A 21353-nucleotide genomic window follows, 5' to 3' on the forward strand; every position below is an offset into this window, starting at 1 on the left:
TCAACCCACCCTCTGCATGCCAATGATCTCCATGGTTCTTCAGGTACCAAGAGGGTAAAATGGCAAAAATATAATACTACCCAATGGCAAGGAGACCTGTATCCCTTTGGTAGGGTTGGCCTTGGATCTCCAATCAGATGCCATCATGAGTGACTCCAGTCTCAGGCATTTACTTCCTTATATTCCGGGGGAGTCATTGATATTGACTTTTCATGGGTGCCATCCCTCTAAATGGAAGGACCCTTATGATGCAGAGAATTAGTAGAGAATTATGAATGTAGCAGCAGGAAACAAAATCTGTAATCTTTTAATGCTGTGAAAAATCAGGGAATCTTGTTAAGGGTATGGAAAGGTCTTGCTCTTTAGATGTAAATTGACTCTCATTATTTCCTTGTTTAATGTAAAATTTGTATCCTGTCTCCTCTTTCCTAACCCCCAGCCATCTGAAGTGGGTCACATAAAGAAGAAGGAAGTTTCCCTTTATGCCCTCAGTGCCCAGATAAGGAGCAAGGTTATAAAACCTGAGTTGGACCTCTGCTTGAGGCTATCCCTTTCTCTCTGGCCCAGTCAACTCTGCTTGACTGTTCATCTCTGTCTCTCTTTACCTATCTCCTTCTATCTCCCTCTCAGCCAATGGACCACACCTTTTGTTCTCTTAAGTGTTTGCTGAGCCTTTGGGAGGCAAAGGTTTTTTTAATCTATTTACTTTGTTATATTTCATAATAAAATCCTGAACAGTTTTAATATCCCAGAGAGAGTACACAAATTCCCTTGCTTTTCAGGGGCTCCCAAATTCCTATGCTTATCTGGTGACCCCAGATCCCAACATCAACATTTAGAGATCACCTAGACTAGCTCCCTCATTTTAAAAAGGGGGAAACTGAATACTGAAGAAGGGAAGAGCTCTACCCAAGACTTGCCAACTGTTAAGTATCAGATCCTCTGCCTACCAATCCTGGGGGTTGGGTGACAGTGAGGATAAGGGGGAGCTTTTAGCTCAATTTCACATGAGTCTGATCTCTAGGGGAGAGAAGAAAACAGAAAGTCACCTTGAACCCCATCCTGTTCATTTTTCCTGACAGAGATCCCCAGTTCCCTCCAGCTCAGTTGCAGATGGAGTCCGTAATGCAGGCAGTTCTCTGGCATTGTGTCTGAGCTGGCTGATGGTCATTGCTCCCCCTGCCCAGTGTCATCTCATATGACCTGGCAACTCAGAAGCTCCCCTAAATCTGCCTTGGTCCAGTTGCTGCTCTCTATCACAGCTCTAATTTCTTCTTTCTCTGAATCTGTGTGTCCTCCCTTCTCTCTGCCACCCTGCTTCTCCCTCCCCATCCTCCTCCCCCACAGTTTATGACTGAGCTAAAGAGCATTGAAATGGTCCCTCCCAAGGCTCTGAAGACTACTACTTTCCCTACCCCAGAAGATGCCTGTCCCCAGCTCTCACTCTTAGGTGACTCAGTCCAACTAAATTGCAATGCCCTTTCCTCTTGGGCAGGACACACTGGAGCTGTTGGGGGGGAAAGCCTCCTATTACTTCCCTGGTGATTATTGTTGGTACCCTGCCATGGCAGCAAAAATGTTTTATTTCCATTACAGGAGCCCTGAAGGGCACTTGGTCCTGACCTCCAGTAGCTGCCACTCTATTCCAACAGTGGTGGGGGTGTATAGTCAGAGCCATACAAAGTCCCAATCCTCCACACTCTCCCCCAGCTAACTATGACTCTCCTTAACATGTGCCCCGCCCCCAAACAGGAGCTGCCCCTGGAAGGGCTCTCAGTCTAGTCCCTACTTCCTTGTTCAAATCCACTCCTCCATTTCCAATCAGCCAAGGTCACCCAAACATCTGCATCCCCTCCAGCCCTTGGAGCCCTCCAGGAGGTTCAGAATCCAGGGGACAGTGATGGGCAGGCCAATGGAGGCATGCTTTTAACTGGAGGGCATCCTTGGGGAAGCCCAGGAAAAACTCAGTGAGCTGCTTGGGACCCAGCAGACCTGGGCACCCACTGGCCCAATCTAGGCCAAGCCTGCACCACTGTAAAATGAAGGAGTCGGAGTAGATGAACTAGGGTCATGTCCACTCGAAAGTGAGGGGAGGGAGGGTGGGGGAATGAAGATGTTCTTGGAGGTGAGAGCAGTGCTAGAAGCGGGACCCTCAAAGGGGGAGACTAGGCAAGAGAAATGTGGACTGTGGAGGTGGCTCCTCCTTCCCCTCCTCCTGGAAGCCTGCCTGCCTCTATTGTTCAGTGAGACAAAGGCTTGCCAGCACATGCCAGACAGTGGTGGCCCGGGCTCCCCAAACCCCAGGCCCTTTGGGGGAGCAGGAACAATGCTACCTTAAACACAAGGACTCAGCAAAAGGGGGAAAGGAGACTCCTGGGGCTAGCCTCCAAGCTCCAGGGAATTCCAGACCTGGAGGGAGGCCCTGCGGGGGGAATCTGGTGTGGCTCAGACTCCGGAGATTCCTGGATCTCCCCACCCCCTCCCCCCACCAGGGTGAGCTGCTATAATAATAAATGTCCAGCAGCCCTGCTCCCAGCTCCTGGGAAAGGAGTCCAGGAGTCCTGTAGCCACTTGGGAAGAAGGAAGCCAGGGAAAGTGGGGGCTGGGTAAGGGGAGGAGTGAGAGCTGAAGGTTGGGGGGGGATTGGGGAAAGGCTGGGGGCAAACTGAGGGGCTTGGGGGCTGGGGTAAGCTGAGGGGCCTGAGGAAGGACTGGGGGGCTGAGGGCTGGGGGGAGCAACTGGGGCAAGCTGAGAGGTCTGGGGGCTGGGGGCAAGCTGAGAGGCCTTGGGGAGGGGGAAGTTGAAGCCTGGGGGCTGAGGGCAAACTGAGGGGCCTGGGGAGGGGGGGGCTGGCAGCCAAATTCCATGATGAACAAAAGGAGACTGCTGGCTCTCTTTTTGATCCTCAGTCCGAGCTCCATCAAAGAGGGAGGAAGGAACTGCTTTTCATTTTTCAAATTGCAATAAATTAACATTTTCTCAAGCAAGGAAACCACAGGGAGAGCCCTAATTGCCAAATCTGGGGATCCACTGTGGCCCCCTGGGCCAGCCAATTCCCTTTTCAAGGTCTCCATAGTGGGGGGGGGCAGCTCCCTCACACCTTCCCTGTTCCAGGCAGCAGCCAGCCTGGCCTTAACATTCCCCAATCTCTGGAATGTAGGGCAGCTGGGAGCATTCCCATTTGGCAGATGCAGAGACCGAGGTGTGATGAGGTCAGAAGGCTCTGGCAGGGGCAGCTCCCTGGGGAGGCAGAGGAGGGAAAACAAGAGTTGGGGAGCTTCCCCATTCCCACCACCCAGATCTTTGCAAAGCATTTCTTTGCTTTGCTTTGCATAGCATTGTCCTTTAGCTTCCCCAGCAATAGGGAGGAAGCTCGAAACTGGGTCACAAACCCAGTTTGGTCACTTCCTAGCTGGGTGACCCTGGTGTCAAAGGAAAAGGCTGAGCGCCTTGGACAGCTCCCTAACCCAAGGGAGTTTATATGTCAATCCGAAGCCCCTTGTCCTCTCAGTCCCTAGGGCACCAGCCTAGGACTCTGCCAAGCACTTAAGGGATAGACAGAAAATTCAAAGGGGGTTCCTGCATGAAGTCAGAGGGAGAGAGGATGGCCAAGGAGGAGGCATTGCTGCACAAAGCTGACCTGATGAGGAAGGTCTCAGACACAGCCCATCCCAGAACAACTGAATGGATTTGATCTCAGTTCCAGAAATGGAGGAGAGCAAAGGGAGAATCAAAGTAGGGGTCTAGAGAAAAGGGCCAGAAGGAAAGGACTAAAACAAAGAAGGGGACTTCCTGAGTTGGGGGGGGCAGTCACTACTCCTCCCAGCAGCCCCAGGGTGTCTCCTCTCTGGGGTGGCTGACCAGGCAGTGGGCAAGGTGGCCACAGAGGGTGCTCGCCTTGAAGCAGCTTGGGCCTTGCCTACCCCTCATCTCCTGAATGGCACAACCAAGGCCCCTGGTGGCCCCCCCACCCAGCCTCCCAGACCCCAGCCCCACAGTCCCCCTGTCCCACAGTTTACACACTGGAATTCCCAGGAGCTGAGCCTTCCAAACAACCCCCCCCCAGCTTGGATTTATCAGCCAGGCTATTAAAACAGTCATTTTTCAGCTGCCTAATGTTTCCAACTTGAGCTCTAATCCATCGGGTAAATATTTACAGAGCCTGACACGGCCCCCACCCCACTTACTCTCCTGCTAAACTGCCATTTCCCTCACAGTTCTAGTGGGAGCACAAGAGGCTTTGGGCCTGGGGGGGGTCATACAGGAGAGTCCCAGATTGGAGCAGGCTCCTCTAGGTCCTTCTCCTAGCCCAGGCTCACTTGTAGGTGGACTTGGGCTCCACACAAATCAATGGGATGTCTGTCTGGTCTCTGTTCTCTCTCTCTCTCTCTCTCTCTCTCTCTCTCTCTCTCTCTCTCTCTCTCTCCAGGTGAAATCAGGTCATGGTTAGTAACAAGGACAATTGAGGAGTGAGAGCTTAAGTCAAGGACAGCATGTGTGAGTGTATGTGGTATGTGTGTTTGAATGTGTATGTGTGTGGTGTGAGCGTATGTGGTGCATGTGTGTATGGTGTGTGTGTGTGTGTGTATGTGTGAGTGCTTGAGTGGTTTCCCCTAGTGGATGGGGGGGGCTCCTGTCTGCTATACCTCTGGGTACCAGAAGGTGACTGCCAGTTGGAAGGACCTCCTCCCTGCCAGAGTCAGCCAGTCTCTGCCAGCTCTCTTTGGGACACCTTTTGCATCACCCAAGTCAAAGTTTCAGAAATGCTCTTTGACCAATCACAAAGAAGCTGTTCTTGCTGGGTGAGCCAAACTTTGCTGTTCTGCCACTTGGGCCTGCTTGCCCTAGTCCTTGTCCCCATCCCAGAAGGAATCTAACTCCTTTTCCACATATGATTCGAAAGGCCATTCTCATGTCCCACCCCAAAGCCCCAAGTCTTCCTTTTTTGGGCTGGGCCTCTAGGGCTTTGAAATGCTCCAAGTCCACCATCCTCATGGCAGCTAGTTTATCAATGCCCTGACTGAAATGTACTTCTTGGCACTAAAGCCATTACCCTCAGTGTGGTCTGATGAGAGTAGACTGGCAGGCCACACCTTTGGCTGGGATTCTGACCAGGGGCTAGGGGTCAGCGCCTGGCTCATCTTAGGCTCTCTCTGGGTTGCTTTTTCTCTTTCTCTTCTTCCCCTCCCTTCAGGGGTCATCATGATAAATCTCAAGGTCTTATTGAAAAGATGGTAGGGTGTGAGAAGCAACAGCTGGGCCAGCCCTTCCTTCACTGCCTGTCATTTCTCAGATGACAGGTGATCACAAAGATGAGGAGGATGTTAGGGAGAATGCGGACAGGACATTTCCCTGCCAAAGCATGTCTGGTTCATCAGCTCCTTCCTCTCCCAGGCCAATGTCCTTTGGAGAAACCCACATTAGAAGAAAATGGGAAAGTGAGGCCCATGAAGTAATAGCTGGGAGTGCCTAGGGTATACCACTGGCCCCCCTTAGAGCAAAGATCAAAAGTCTTCAGCTCTTCTGTTAGTGAGGTTGAGGGGCAAAGGCCACACTTCCAGCTGAAGCTCACCCCACCTACACCATCTTGCCTGAGGCCAAGGAGGGCTGGTGAAAGGGGGGTTCAGCCAGACCGCCTTTTTTCCCTTTGGCTCCAGGCCCAGCACTACTCATCCAGAATTCCAAAGCAATGTTGACTGGTAGCACACCAGGGAGCTGGGGAGGGGAAGGCCCCCTTCCCTTTAAGAGCACCATGATGTGATGTCATTGAACTGTGTCTGATTGCAGCCTTGTCCTTGCCCAGCCTCTCTGCTGCGTCTTCACTGTCCTCACCTCTGGAGGATCTTGGGAATAGTTTTGGTGTGGATGTGTGCATGGGGTGGGGGGGGATAGAGGAGCATGCTGGGGCCAAATATCAGGTTCTGTATCCCATTCATCTATTTTCTAATGAAGATCTGCCTGGAGGTAGGAGGAATCACAGTCTCCAGTCTCTACAATCTTGAGGCTGGTTTCCTGGGCCTCCCTCAGCCCATGTGCCATTCTTTGAGTTGGCTGAGGGGCCCTCTGGAGGTGATAGATGGAGCCCTGACTCCCTCAACAAGAATAAAGAATGGTCCACCTGAGGCTCAAATCAAAACCAGGTGAACTGGCTCAAAGTCAGTCAGGCCTGGGCTTCTCTGGGCTCTGGAAGGAGGCTGGGCTTTGAGGGAGGGGGCGGATGTGATAAATCACATTGTCAGATGGAGATGCCACCCTTGAGTTGGGGTGTGGGTGTGGGGGGGAGGGGGAGGCTGGAGGCTACAGGAGCCTCTCCCTCCTAGGGAGGAGGGTGTGACTAAAGTCAGTCCTGAGAAAAGGAGCCCAGAACTAAGCCTGTGCATCCCCCTACATTCCCTATAATTGTGCCCCAGAAACCCTCAGTGGCCCCCAAGCCCTGGCTTCCCATGGAGCCTGCTCTCCAGATCTTACAGAGAGCAGCTAGGGAGACAAGGTCTTGGCAGGCTCCAGTTTGTTTGGGGGCTAACAGAGTGACTGCATTCACAGCGACAGATACAAGAGCGTGTTCCCTCTCCTGCCCCCCCCCCCACCAGTCCCCATCAACAGGACTTAGGAATGAAGTTAACAATAATGTGCCAATAAAGGAGGGTTCAGGGCTCCTAGGGCAGAGGACAGAGCTAACCAGGTCCAGCTGGGCTGGGGGGGGCATTCATACCTCCCACTCCCCAGGCTCCCCCTGCCTACTGATTGGGGTCCAATGGATAGAGGGATTGGCAGTGGGGGAAAGGGAAGCAGCCAAGGAGCCAGGCAGAATGCAGGGACTCGATCTCCAGCCCCCCCCCCCCCCAAAGGAGGCCCATGTGTGAGCTTTGGAGGGGTCTGCTTGGATAGAAAGACAGTGAAAGCAGGAGGGGGAGTCCAGGGAGAGAGGGGGGTAGAGGGAGAAAGAGAAGGAAGGGTGGAGGGAAGGAGAAAGGGGGAGGGGGAGGGAGAAAAAGAGAAAGAAAGGGGGAAGAGCAGAAGCTGCAGAGGGGTTGGCAGGGGAGAGAATGGAGGCCAGGAAGGGAGGGCCAGGCCCAGCGGGCTCTCAGGGTTTCCTTGAGCTTCCAGTTTACTTCAAAAGTCATGATGTTTCCCTCCACTTGGCCAGAAAAGGAAACTGGAGTTCAGAGATGGGAAGGGACTTATCCAAGGTCGCACAATTAGACATAGTAAGGGGGGAGGGAGCTGGGAAAGAAGAGGAACGGGCGGCGCGGGGATGGAGGGAGAGGAGGCTCCCCAAGTCAAGCGGCGCCCCCCCCCCGCCCCGGCCAGCCTGGCCAGCGCCGGGAGGGGAAGCCCCAAATGAAACACCTCGTCTCTGGGAGCGCAGCTGCGACCCCCGGCAGAAGAGGATTAGGGGTCTCCCAAAAGGAAACGGCTGGGTGGCGGGAGGGAGCCAAGAGCGGGAGGCCGGCTGGGCTTGGGGCGCAGGGCGGCTGAGGAGCTGGGAAGCGCCCCCCCGCCCCCCCCCCCCCCCGCGGCCGCCGGCACTGGCCACGCGGCAGCAGCGCCCCCGTGTGGCTGCGAGCCGCCACGCTCGGCCGGCCGGGAGCCGAGCGGCGGCCCGGGGCCGGCCTGGGGCCGCTGCTGTCCCCGGTGCTGCCCCCGGTGCTGGGCCCAGGGCGGCTGCCTGGCAGCTCGGCTGGCACCCGGAGGTCCCCGGGCCTGGCAGGAGAGGCCAGTTGGGTCTGGGAGGAAACGAGGTTCGCCTAGTTCTGTCTGGTCTCACGGGGCGAGGGCGGGGCCCTCCGGACAATGGCAGGGCGCTACAGTGCACTTCCTTTGGGGGGGGTGCTTAACAAAGAAGGCCCAGGGGGCACACGGGGACATAGAGCAGGGGGGCGTTTCTCTGTCCCCTCCTTGTAATGGCCTTGGCTGGCCCACGCTCTCCCCCTCCCGGGGAGTGAGCACAGGAGAGCTCTGGTGGCCAGACACTGCAGCGGGCCTTCAAGGGGAGGAAAGGGATCTGGCTGCCCTTGAACTTCCTACTGGCCCTGGGCTGCCCAGGCTGGCTGCACACAGTCTGCAAGCAGTGCTTGGACTGGGAGTACCAGCAGAGCTAAGAAAAAAGGGGCTTGGACCCCCACCGCCTTCTCCTCTACTCCCGTGGATTCAATGACCAGCCACAGGCAGCCCCCACTAACCTCTCTCAACCCTAAGCCCACATTAGCGCCAACCTAATGGACATCTCAGGAACACTTTAAAATCATCGTGTCTAGAACAGAGGTCCACCTCTGCTCCCCAATGTACCCCTCCTTCAAACTTAGCAGAACCCCCAAGGATCTCACCAGCCCCCCAGCCACCCAGGCTGACAACCTTAGCATAACCCTCAACTCCTCATTCCTACAATATCTTTCTCCTCTCTCCCTCCCCCTCCACCTCTGTCTTACACACACACACACACACACACACACACACACACACACACACACTCTGTTCCTTTCTCCTCTGCCATGACATTCCTTATCACCTTTGACCCATGTTATTGGTAATCACCTCTTATGACACAAATCCCATCTTCTACTCCCATCCACTGCTGGTACCTTCCTCTGACATTGCACATGGTTCTTCCTTTGCTTCCCCATTACAATTCCCCATTAGAATGTCATCGCCTTGGGGGAGGATCCGTGTTTCTGTCCTTCATCTGGTCGGCACTTAGCGCACATGGTAAAGTCATGCTTATCCACTTCTCACACTTCTCACAACCATAAGCCATCTTCCACAGTCACCAAAGCGAGTTTCCTAAAATTCAGGCCTAACCAGCTCACTCTTTGCTCGATACCCTTCACTGTTTCCCCATGATCTTGAAAATCAAATACAACTCATCTGTTTGATATGAAGGTTGTTCAGCCCCTCCTCACCTTCCAGCTTTGGGATTCTTAGTTTTTTATACTGAATAAAAGTCATCAATAAACATGGGTATTTATCTATACAACATAACAAAAAAGGAAGATTGTGTAGAAGACCCTAAATCTCTCCTCCACAGCTTGCTTTTTTCTTTTTCTTTCTATATGAGCTCTAACATAGTACCAACACTACATTGTTAGTGTCCCCTTCTGACCTTCCTTGTGTCTCTTCTATGTGCTTTAAATGTTCCATTGACATCCTTTTCTTTTCTCTTTCCTTTCTGCATCTCTCTCACATGTCTACATCCCCTCTCTACACAACTCACCCCTCCAAATAAGGACCTCCTTAATACTAATAACAATAACTGCAGTAGCTACAACAACCATAATAAGCATTGTCAGGCAAAGCAAATTTACTTGTAGAGTGTGTCTCAAACATGCAATGAATTCTCCCCCCACAATCTATCACTTTTTCGTTCAAAGGTGGGAAGCATGCTTTATTATTAAACTCCTAGAGACATAATTGATCTTCACGTTAATCAGAGTTCTTACATCTTTCAAAGTTCATTTCCTCTGCAATATTAAAGTTACTGGAGAAGCAATGCTCTTGGTTCTTCATCATTTTTCATCAGTTCATAAAATTTTCCCAGATTTTTCTGAATGAATTTCATTGATGATTTCTTGCAGTGTGGTTGTATACTATTGCATTCAGCAATTGCCCAATTCATGGGTACCTACTTTTTTCCCACTCTTTCCTGTAACAAAATCTTATTCTAAATATTTTGGGTCCAAATGTCCTTTCCCTCTGCCTTTTCTCTCTTTAGGGTATATACAGAATAGTGACATGATTTAATTAATTACACTTTGAATATAATTCCAAATATCTTTAAAGAATGGTAGGACCAAGTTGCAGTTCTAATAACAGTATGCTTGTCTTCCCACAGCACCTCCAACAATTGTCATGTTCCATGTTTTAGTCATCTTTGATCATCACATGAGTATGAGATGGAACTTTAGAGTTATTTCAATGAGTATTACTCTTATTATTAGGGATTTGGAACATTTTCCTTATCATTGTAGGTAGCTTGAATTGCTTGTTTTGAGAACTGTTCTGACCACTTGGGGAATGACTTATATACCTATATATCCAATATATATGTGTACACACACAGGTGTATGGATATATTACTTATGTCTTGGATTGATATCCAAGTCCTTTATCTGATAAATTTGCTGCAGAGGTTTTTCCCAGTTCACTCTTTTCTCCCCATATTTTCTTTTTCCCATTACTTACAGAAACAAGTTTCAATATTCACTTTTATAAGTTTGAGTTATGAATTCTCTCCTTTCCTCCCACCCCAATCCCCACATCAAGAAAACAAGTCATCCAATATAAATTAAAAATGTATAATGATGAAAATGACAATAATCATGTTGTAAAAATACACATAACTCCCCCCAAAAAGATACCTCAAGAAAAATAATGTTAAAAAAGCATGTTTCCATATGTATTCACACACCATCTGCTCTGTCTTTGGGATGATATTTTTTATCATAAGACCTTCAACATTCTCTTGGGTCACAGCATTGTGGAAAAAAGGTAAGTCATTCACATCTGTTTATCCTACAACATTGTTCTTACTTTGTAGATACAATTCCCACTGCATCTGTTCATGGAAGTTTTTTTTTTCCTGAGAGCATCCTGGTCATTATTTCTTATAACAGAATAGCATTTCATCTTTTTTTTTTATTTTTAAAGGCAATGGAATTAAGTAACTTACCCAAGGTAACACAGCAAATTAAGTATTATCTGAAGTTGGTTTTGAACTCAGGTTCTACTAACTCCAGGGTCAGTGTTCTATCCACTGTTCCATCTAGCTGCCCCAACTGTTGCCATTGCTAACTGTATTTCCCTCCATCCTATTCCCCCAACCCCTCTCTCTCCTTTCACCCATTTCCTCCTCAAAAGTGTTTTGTATATAACTCCTCCCACAATCTTCCCTTCCTTCTATCAATTTACATTTTAGCCTCAGTTTCTAGAATATCAGGGAATATTTCCTTGATAACTTCTTGAAAATGAGGTCTAAGCTCTTTTTTTGGTCATGGCTTTCAGGTAGTCTGATAATTTTTAAATTATCTCTTCTGGATCTGTTTTCCAGGTCAGTTGTTTTTTTCAATGAGACAGTTCATATTTTCTTCCAGTTTTTCCCTTCTTTTGATTTTATTTTATTGTTTCTTGATTTCTTACAAAGTTATCAACTCCATTCTATATTTTAAGGAATTATTTTCTTCAGTAAGCTTTTGTATCTCCTTTTCCATTTGACCATTCTGCTTTTTAAGGCATTCTTTTCCTCAACTTTTTGGACCTCTTAGACTGGGATCTGGTTTTTAAGATGCTATTTTCTTCAGTATTTTTTTTGTATCTCTTTCACCAAACGACTGACTCTGTTTTCATGATTTTCCTTCATCCCTCTCAATTCTCTTCTCATTTTTTCCTCTACCTCCCTTACTTGATTTTCAAAATTATTTTTGAGCTCTTCTTGAGTCCAATTCCTATTTTTCTTGGAGGCTTTGGATACAGAAACTTTAACTTTGTTTTCTACTGAATGTGTATTTTGATCCTCCATAGGACCAAAGTAACTGTCTATGGTCAGATTCTTTTTAATCTGTTGTTTGCTCATTTTACCAGCCTATGATTTGATTTTAACTCTTTGTCAAGGTGGCACTCTGCTTCCAGGGTGGAGGTTGCACTGTCCCAAATTTTGAGGGATTTTGAAGCCATTTTAGGGATACTTCTAAGGACAGATCTGCTTGTTCTCAATTCTTCCAAGATCTTGAGAGGTTCTGTCTGCTCTGCTGGTCTGTGCTCTGGTCTGGGGATGACTACAAGCACTCCCCTCTATCCTGGAGCTGTGAGAGGGCTCCTCCTCCTGGGACTGTGACCCAGATCTTGCCTCAGTAATAGCAAAGAGACCCCTATAGTAGGACTCCTTCAATCCCCTTACCATTCCTGGGCCGAGAACTCCAGAAGCAGTTGCCTCAACTGATTCAGTGGCTTCTGGTCTCCTGGGATCTGGTTTCACCAGACTGTGCTCTACTCTCACCCCAGTGTGGCAGAGTTTTCCTTCTGACCTTCAAGTTGTCCTTGGCAGTCCCTGGGCTGAGAGGTCTGAAAACCACCACTGCTGCCATGGACCCAGTTGTCCAGCTTCCTGTTCCTGGATGGCTGGGGCCACTTGTCTCAGGCGTGGCTTGACTGCAGACCCTTCCCATTGATCTTCAGGGTTGGAAGATTGTTTCACTCAATCTTTTTGTGGATTCTGCCTCTCTAGAATTTGGTTAGAGTCATTTTAAAAGGTATTTGGAGTGGTTTGGGGGAGAGCTTGAGCAAGTCCCTGATTTTATTCCACCATCTTGACCAATCATTTTTCTGGTTCACTCATTTCTTATTCTAATTCTAACATTTACTTGTTTGTGAAAAAAGTTTTCAATTTTAATTAATTAAAATTGTTTAATTTTTATCATCATCTACATACATTTGATCAAGAATTTTCCCCCAGTCATTATTATTTTTTTAAATTTTTTTCCCAGTCATTATTATGAAGAGTGCCTCCCTCCTTCCCTTCTTGAATTTGTTGCTGATATATCTGAAGCAATGATACATTTGGAGCTTATTGTGGTATAGGATGTGAGATGTTGGTCTAATCTTAATCTTAGTCAGACTGCTTTCCAATTTTCTCAGCAGTTTTGGTCAAATAATGAGTTCTTACCTCTAAAAGTTGCTGTCTGGATTTATTGAACATTATTGTATAATGTTTGATTGCTTTTAGATCTTGTGTATAAATCCAGATGACCAATTTCTTAAAGCAATACCAAATAGTTTTGGGTCATCCACAGTGTGTGTGCCAGGAACTGAACTGTGGATGACCCAGGATCTTCACCCTCTCAGATAGCAAAAAAAAGCTGGAAGAAAAAAAACCAAAGCCAAAAAGAGAGTGGATGTCTCTGTCTGGTCAATTTTACCTCTTGGGACTGTGCAACCCATCAAAGAAAGCTCCTCTCCCCCAGGTGGTAGGGGCTGCCAAATGCCTCCATGGTGAACGGCCATTCCCAAGGAAGCCTCCTCTCACTGATTTCCTCAAACATTTTCATAGAGTAATATTCAATTTTACAAGATTGTGAATTATTCTTGATTGCACTTTGGAATATCTTATTTTACAATTTTCTCTCCTGTATGGTGATTACATCATAGTCTTATGTGATCCTGACTGTGATCCCTTGTTACCTGGACTCTTTCTGGTTGTTTGCAATAGTTTGGAGTTTTTGTTTGTTTTGCTTTTGCACTCAGGAAAGCTCTGGATTTTTTCTATAATGTTACTGATTTTTTGTTTTTGTTTTGTTTTTTTTCAAGTTTGAATTTCTTTCAGAAGGTGATTAGTGGATTCTTTGGATTTTCACGTCCCCTTCGGGAAATAAAAAATCTGGCAATCATCTGCTATGATTTCTTGACATGGGGGATCCAGGTGTTTTGTTTGGTCAGGGCTTTCAAGTGAGACCAACAATTCTTAAGTGATTTCTTCTGGCCCTGTTTTCGAGGCAGAGGCCTTACGTGTCCTAAATGGCCAATCCTTGGACTTTGTTCTTTTACTTTTCATTGTCTCATGAAATCATGGGGGCACTCCATATTTTTCAGAGCATTGGCTACTTGGCTCAGGGCTCCCAATCTTCTTTTCTGTACAATTTCTCCTCCTAAGAGCTCTAAATTGGATACTCATTGCATTTTTATGACTGGCTTCATTTCCTTAAGCTCTTCTTTGAGAACTTGTGACCAAGCCATTCTCTTCTCTGAGACCTGACCTGCACGTGTGGAGGGATTAAGCTCCTTTTCTGACTTTAGCCCTTGATGGGGATAAAGACTCAGATTGGCCTCCTCCTGTCCTCTTGTCCCCTCTGTTCTTTGGCTGCCTCTGCCCTTTGGAGCCTGCCATCTCGGGTTTGGGGACTGATCTCCTGGTGGCCCAGTTGGTGTTGCTGGGTCCCTCTCAGATAGCGAGTCAGTGTTGGAGATCCCACTCTGCAAGGCCCCTGGCCAGTGACCTGGGCCTGTTTAAATGAGGATACACTGAGCAAATATTTGTGTCTGGCATTCTCAAAATGCTTCCTCCCACTAGGCCTCTCTCCTGCCACCTGATGCACTTTGTAGTGATCTGGGTGGGGGGGACATCTGCCCTAGTGGGACTCCTGCTATCTCCTCCTGCTGCTGCTCCAGCAAATCCTGGTCAAATTCCTATGGGTCACAGGCTCTGGTTCCCGAAGGCTGCCCTGATGCCACCCTTCTTCCCGAGCCCGCAGTCCTCTGCCTAGCTTCTTCATGATCTTGACCTGGCTGCAGGAGCTGACTGCTGACTCTCATTGGTCTTCTTGAGCCCTATACAACTGGGGGACACTTTAGAACTTTCCTGGAAGATCTGTGGGAGAACTGGGCTCCCTGAGGACTTTTTTCATCTCTATCTCAACCAGGAGTTCCCATTTCCTGGCCTCCCCCTCTTCACTCTTCAATCCCTGCATACAGGCCTCCATGCTGTTCCACATATCTCCTGTCTTCAGGTCTTGGACCAAATTGTCCCCATACCTGAAATGCCCTCTTTGCAAGTCCCTGTTCCCCTTCCATATTCATTTAGAACACCATGTCTTGGGTGAGATCTCCCGTGATTTTCCTGCCCACCCCCCAACCTCAGATCATATTCTTCATGTGTTCATTTATGCCCATGTGATACTTGTCTCTCCCGGTAGAATGTAACTTCTTTGAGGACAATTACCATTTGGTCTTTGTCTTTGAAGCTTTGGCACTAGTGGGCACTTAAGACCTACTGCTTGCTATTGGTGGCGTGACCTTGAGCAATGTCTGTGCTCTCTTTGAACTTCTCTCTTCCCAGAAAAGAAGGGACTTGGACTGTGAAGTTCTTTGCTGCTCACCCATTTGGTAATCTCCCTAGGAAAGGTGGGCCAACTACCCGGGAATGGCACTGTATGAGCAAACCAGTTGGAGAGACACACCTCCCCTCCATGGCGAAGAGCCTGAGCCCCAGCTCAGAGGCCAAGTAGGATTTCGGACCCTTTGGCCTTGTCCCTCCTGCAGACACAAGGTGGTTCTCTTCCTATTGATAGGTAATGTTGTTAACAGAACTGGAACTCGGTTCCCTGACTTCAGGTCCAATGATCTGTTCACTCCCTCTCCAGTTTCAGGATTCCATCACCACAGAGTCTACCGGTTATAATCTTTCAAGTGGAACAGCAATTCAGGACATTTCATTTCCTCCAGAAAGGAAAGGGAGGAATCAGTGGCTTCATTCTACAGATGAATAGACTGAGGCCCAGAAAAATAAACTAAGTTTCCCAATTTTACACAGCCAAGTTGATGATAGAGCAAGTGTTCCAAATTGCCTGGGTCAGACAGCCCCCAGGGGCCCCTCAGTGGAAGGGCAGCTAGGGACTGCAGAAGCATGAATTTTTCTTGTTCTCCCCTTGGGACAGAGCAGCCTCATATGTACCACTCCTACCACATCCCAGTATTTAACCTGAATAACATACATCCTCCCAGCCATCTCTTACCATTCCCCCAGGTTTCTCCCTGACTGGTTAGAGGCCATCCTAGAGGAGTGATTGCCACAGAGCAAGCCAGTCAGGGAAGAAGAGCCATCAATCCTTGCTATAAGAGTGGTATACCCCCTCCCATATCTCTCTAGTCTCTGGCCTTGTGGAGCCAGCTTTAGTACTGCTGCCCAGGTTCCCATGGGGGCTCCCAAGGACCAGCAGGCCTGCATCCTCAGGATCCAGCCCTGGGGGAGGTCTCTAACTTGGCTCCAAGCCTATTTCCTCCCCCTAGCCTGGCCTGGCCTGGAGCTGGCCTATTCCCTGGTGTCTACAGCTGGCCCCTTTCCCCATGATTCACTGGGCCTCTGGGAGCTGGTTCAGGGCCTCCTAATAGACCTGACGTTAAGAAGTTTTTTCCTTCTGCTCAATGTTAGTGCTTAATATGCAGTTACCCTCGGAAAATGGACCAGAAAATGACCCCATGGGGTCCCCATTTATTCTCCAGCCACAATTGCAGGCCAACGATTCAGTTTTCAAGTTGAAAAATGGCCTTTTGAAACCTCAAGCTCTACCTGGGTCCTAAATCTCCAGTCCGGCTGTCGGCTTCCCCTGCCTTGTGCCCCTTGGCTTCCCTCACCCAGCCAGTCAGGTTTGGGGGGGGGGGCAACTGGAGGAGAGGGGAAGGAGGATACCCTGCCAATGGGTCTGCTGAAGCTGTAAGCAAGGGAAAGTAAGCTCCTGATCCTCTTGTGTGTGTGTGTGTGTGTGTGTGTGTGTGTGTGTGTGTGTGTGTGTGTGTGTAGGGGGGCTGGCAATCTGGTTGGTCCAAGGGAAGTAAGGAGGAAAGGGAGGCAAGGAGGGAGGAAGGAAGGGAGGGGGTAAAAAGGGAAGGGGGAGGGAGGTAGGAAAGGGAAGAAGGGAGGGAAAGAGGAAAGGATGGAGGAACTAGTTGTTAAGCACCCACAATGTGCTGATGGCTGTATTAATGCTTCCTAAACATTATCTTATTTCATCCTCACAACAGCCCCAAGAGAAAGGTGCCATTATTTTCTTCATTCTAATCATGATAATCTCACCATGTCCGATCAAGTCAAACAAGATTAATCCCTCTTTTGTCCAGTAGCTTTTCAAAACGTTGAAGAAAGTCACATCTTCCAAAGGCTAAAACAGATGAGGAAACTGAGGTAGATGGAAATGATATGACTTGCTGGACACAGCTAGTAAGTGTCTGAGGCTGAATTTGAACACAGGCCTTCCTGACTCTGACTTCCAGATGACCTTCTGGTTCCCTGATCTGAGAAGGAAGCAGAAGACCAGAGAGGGAGGAGACCTATGAGGAAGTCACCCAGTCCTGTTCCTGTGTGGGGGTCCTTCACTTCTTTGCAGGGCAAGCTTCCAAAGGAAAGATGGAGAAATATCACAGTTACCCTTTCAGGCAAGAGCCCACTTAGACTAGTGCTGGCCAGATGGCACCAGGGCCAGCAGCCTTTTGGAATTCGGGAATGGGGCCCAGACTTAAAGGCCTCTGCCAGTTGGGGGTGTGGACTCCCTGCTCTTTCAGGAGCACCCCAAATTTATTGGTTCTGGGGCTGACACTTCTGGAGAGCCTGCCAGTCATAACTGATGACAGGGCTTTACTCAGATCTGACATCAGAGCTAAATTCCATCACTAGTGTTAGTTCTTTCTTCTGATCTCCCTGCCTTTTGCATAAGTAAGACAACAACTGGGAACTCATCTCCTCTACAGAATGTCTTCCTCACCAAGTCTGTGTTGGGGATCAGGCGCCAGTTGTCAGTCATGTGTGACTGATAGTCAAGGAGCCAGGAGAGAAACAGGGACGTTCAGGGAGCTCTTTTGTGTGGAGTTTCCTCATCCCAAATTCTCTGCATTGATAGGGACTTCCAAGGCTATGTCAAGTCCAACCCTAGCCTGTGCACAAAGCCACGCGATAATCCACCCAACAAGGGGCCTCTGTCTGGAGATGACCAAGGAGAGTGGGCCCACTTCCTAACCAAGACAGCCAGCCTTCAGACAGCTCTAATCGTGATGTCTTGCCATGTCTGATCAAGTCAAACAAGACTAATCCCTCTTTTGCCCAGTAGTTTTTCAAACAGTTGAAGAAAGTCACATCTTCCAAAGGCTAAAACATCCCTTGAGCCGATTCAGATGTGGCTCGAATATGAGACCTCACCATGTACCCTGCTTGCTTTCCCACGGATGGCTGTTAGTTTTTATAAGTCTTTCCTAAACCTTAGCACCCAGGATAGAACCAAGGTCCTCAGATGCAGTCTATGGCAAAATTTAGTAAGTGACCTGATGACCTCCCTCACCCTGAGAACCACCACTCTTAAAGCAGTGCCAGATCACATTACGTTTAGTTTTTTGGCTGCCATAACATATTGTTGATGAATATTGAACTTGTGGTCCATTATGCCAAATAGATCTTTTTTGGATGATCTACTATCTAGTTATAGCCTGTATATAAAATTTATTTTTTTTGAGCCAAAAGACAGAACTGCATTGTTATCCAAATTAATTTCACCTTATTAAATTGATCCAAAATTCTAACCTGCCAAGATCTGTTTGGGTCTTAATCTACTGTCCAACTTCATTTTATCTGGTCCTCACTTTGGGGAAGAAGCACTGCTCTGTAAGTATAGAAAACCTCTCCTCTTCTGGGGAGCAGAATGATGAGCCACTGCCCCAACACGCCCAGCCCTTCAGGATGCTCAAAGTCTTTCCTTCCTGAAAGACAGACAAGCTTGGCAGCAAAGAACTAGAAACAGAATAGAAGTCCATCAGTTGGGGAAAATCTGAACAAATGTTGGCCCAAGAACATAATGGAATTTTACTGAGGCATAAGAAATGATGAAGTGACAAGTGAAGAGAAGCATGGGAAGACTTCCCCAAATGCCTGCAAAGTAAATCGGTACATCCACATGAATGTCTAGGTGTATATCTGCATATATCGAGAGAGAGAGAGAGAGAGAGAGAGAGAGAGAGAGAGAGAGAGAGAGAGAACCCCTGGAACAAAGAATGATGGGAACAGAAAGCATGACTGCTATGAACCAATCACAAAGGACTGGAGTGTAATGCCAAACAACATGTTTGGCCCCAAATAAGAGCTTGGTGGAGCCATCTCTCTATACTCCATTGCAGGGATTAGAAATTTAGTTTTTATTATCTGAGGCTTTGTCAATGTATTGATTGGTTTTGCTGGGAGGGGAAGAAGATGGATAGAGGGGAGGATTTAGACAATGTAAATACAAAATATTGTTTTTAAAAAGGAAATAAGATTGGAACATCTAAAGAGAAATATTTCCTTACAAATTCAAGAGAAAAGGGACTCCTTGCAACTCTAAGATTCCAGGGTTCCACCTTAGATCAGAAACCACTTTCTCTAACCTTTCATTTTGCAGATGAGGAAACTGAGGTGCAAAAAGGTGAAGTGACTTATCCAAGGTCCCCTAGCTAATAACTAAGGTCTCGCTGACTCCAAGGGCAACATTCTATCAATAGCCCGGTAGACTAGAACAGTGATTGTGGCAGTGATGCCTCATAGATAGCATCTGCTCCTTTTCCTTCTCCTCATCTCAAGCCTGAATAAGAAAGCTTTGAGACAGGGCACGCCAACATCATTTGTCTCTTTTCTGGAAGCCTGGGGGGCTCCAGCTCCAGGAAATCTTCCTCTTGTTCCTGACTCATTTGTCCTGGTCCTATCCCATTGTCCCTGGGGCTGCTCTGACAGCTTCTGCACCTCGTGTTCTAGCTCCCACTGGGGTGTTATGTTAGTTGTGGGACTTTCATCTTTAATGCTGCCAATCCTGGAGCCTCTTTTCCTCTTTCCGAGCTCTTGGTTGGATTTCTCCTTTAGGTTTCTTTTTCCTAGCCCAGGGACAAATCTAATGGCTGCCAACTCATTTATTTGCAAGCCCTGAGACTGTCAGCCAGTCAAATAAAACCATGATTGGGGATCAACTTTGCTCATTTCCTCAGTTCCCTTAGTCAATGAACATTTCTTAACTACTTCCTGTGGGGATACTAAGAAAGGCAAAGGACAGACCCTACTCTCAAGGAGTCACAGCTTAATGGAGGAGACAACAGAAAACAGCTAGGTACAAAGAATTTATATACTTGATTATTTTGCAATCATTAACAGAGGGAAGACTAGTATTAAGAGATATCAGAAAAGGTTTCCTCTAGAGACAGAATTTTAGCAGGGACTTGAAGGGGTAGGGGAAGCCAGGGAAGCCAGAAGGAAGGGATGATTAGATAGAGAATGCCAGGCCTGCGGGACAGTCAGAGGAAATGTCTGATGCCAGGAGATGGAGGAGCAGAAAGGTCAGTGTCCCTGGACCACAGAGTACAAGTGTAAGGAAGACCAAAAATGTGGTGGGGAGGGGGCATATATGATTTGCATAAATGCACAATAAAAGAGTTTTGAACACCAAATGTGGGAGTTTATACTTGATCCTGGGGTAATAAGGAGCCACAGGAACTTATTGATATGAAGCGTGACATTATTGGGCAGCTACATAATAATGCAGGAGATAGAATACTGGGTTTGGAGTCAGAAAGAAAGACCTGAGTTTGAATCCAGATTCAGATACTTACTAGTTGTATGACCCAAGACAAGTCATTTCACTCTGTTTGCCTCAGTTTCTTCATCTATAAAAGAAGCTGGAGAAGGAAATGGCAAACCACTCCAGTATTTTTGCCCCTCAAAACCCAAATGGGATCATAGACAAGACTAAATCAACAATGACCCAGTAAGAAGCTATACTGCAGGAAAATCACTGTTGCACCTAAGGGGAGGGGCATTGTCTAAATTGGAGGCCTTGAGGAAGGGCAATCAGTAAGAAGGCTATTGTCAAGTTCCAGAAATGAGGAGGTAAGTAGGTGAGTCCCTGTACCAGATTGGGTCAGAGGAGTGATAGAGATAGACAGAGAGAGACAAAGAGAGAGAGAGAGAGAGAGAGAGAGAGAGAGAGAGAGAGAGAGAGAGAGAGAGAGAGAGCAGACATAGGAAGTATAGGGTGACATTATTTCTAGGGGACAAGCAAGGTGAGACTACCCCTCAATGGTAATAAGAAAACTAGGAAAAGGGAAGTGTTTGACCTTTGGGAAGAAATCAGGAGTTCCATTTTTGACTGTATTGAGTTTGAGAAGCCATCTCGCTGAGACTGTCAAAGAGGTCATGGAAGATGGATGCTGGAGTAAGATGAAGATGATTTCCTGGTAGATGAGGGAAGTGGGAGCCCACCAGGAAGAGAGTTCAACCAAAGATAGCAGGAAGAAAGGGGTTAGGGCTTATAGAGACCTGGGACATGGAGACCTCCCTGGCTATCTCCCACCTTTTGTGGGAGATTAGGGTATGAGGAAGCTGAGGGCACCCATGGAAGAAAACTGACCTAGATCACAACACGTTGAAGGTTCTACTTGGAGCTCTGCCCTCCCCAAGGTTATCCTTTAAGAGGTGATATCTGCCTTTCCTGACAGTAGATGATGCCTCCGTTAGTTGCAGCTCTCAAGCAAGGGTACTATTTCTCCTTGGCCTGCTGTCTATCATGAGTGGTGATTCCTTCCACTCCTGAGCCTCTCATGGTTTCCATGCCCTCTGGGGCTAGGGGTGGGGGAGACTAGGACAAGAAGAGGGAAAGGAGGAGGGAAGTGCCCAAACAGATAAGTGGACAACAGGTCCTGCACTTCCTTTTGTCCCCAAGCCCTGTCCAAGCCCTGGTTCATCTGGTAACCATGCTTGTTGTCCATCTTGTCTGTGTGGCAGGTTTCCAGGGGCCAGCCTTTGTGCCACTGGAGGGAGAGACCAGAGTCCCTGCTGCCAGGAAGTTGTCACCCAAAGAGAAGAGGGATA

This window comes from Macrotis lagotis, chromosome X (genome assembly GCF_037893015.1).
Source record: "Macrotis lagotis isolate mMagLag1 chromosome X, bilby.v1.9.chrom.fasta, whole genome shotgun sequence".
NCBI lineage: Eukaryota > Metazoa > Chordata > Mammalia > Peramelemorphia > Peramelidae > Macrotis > Macrotis lagotis.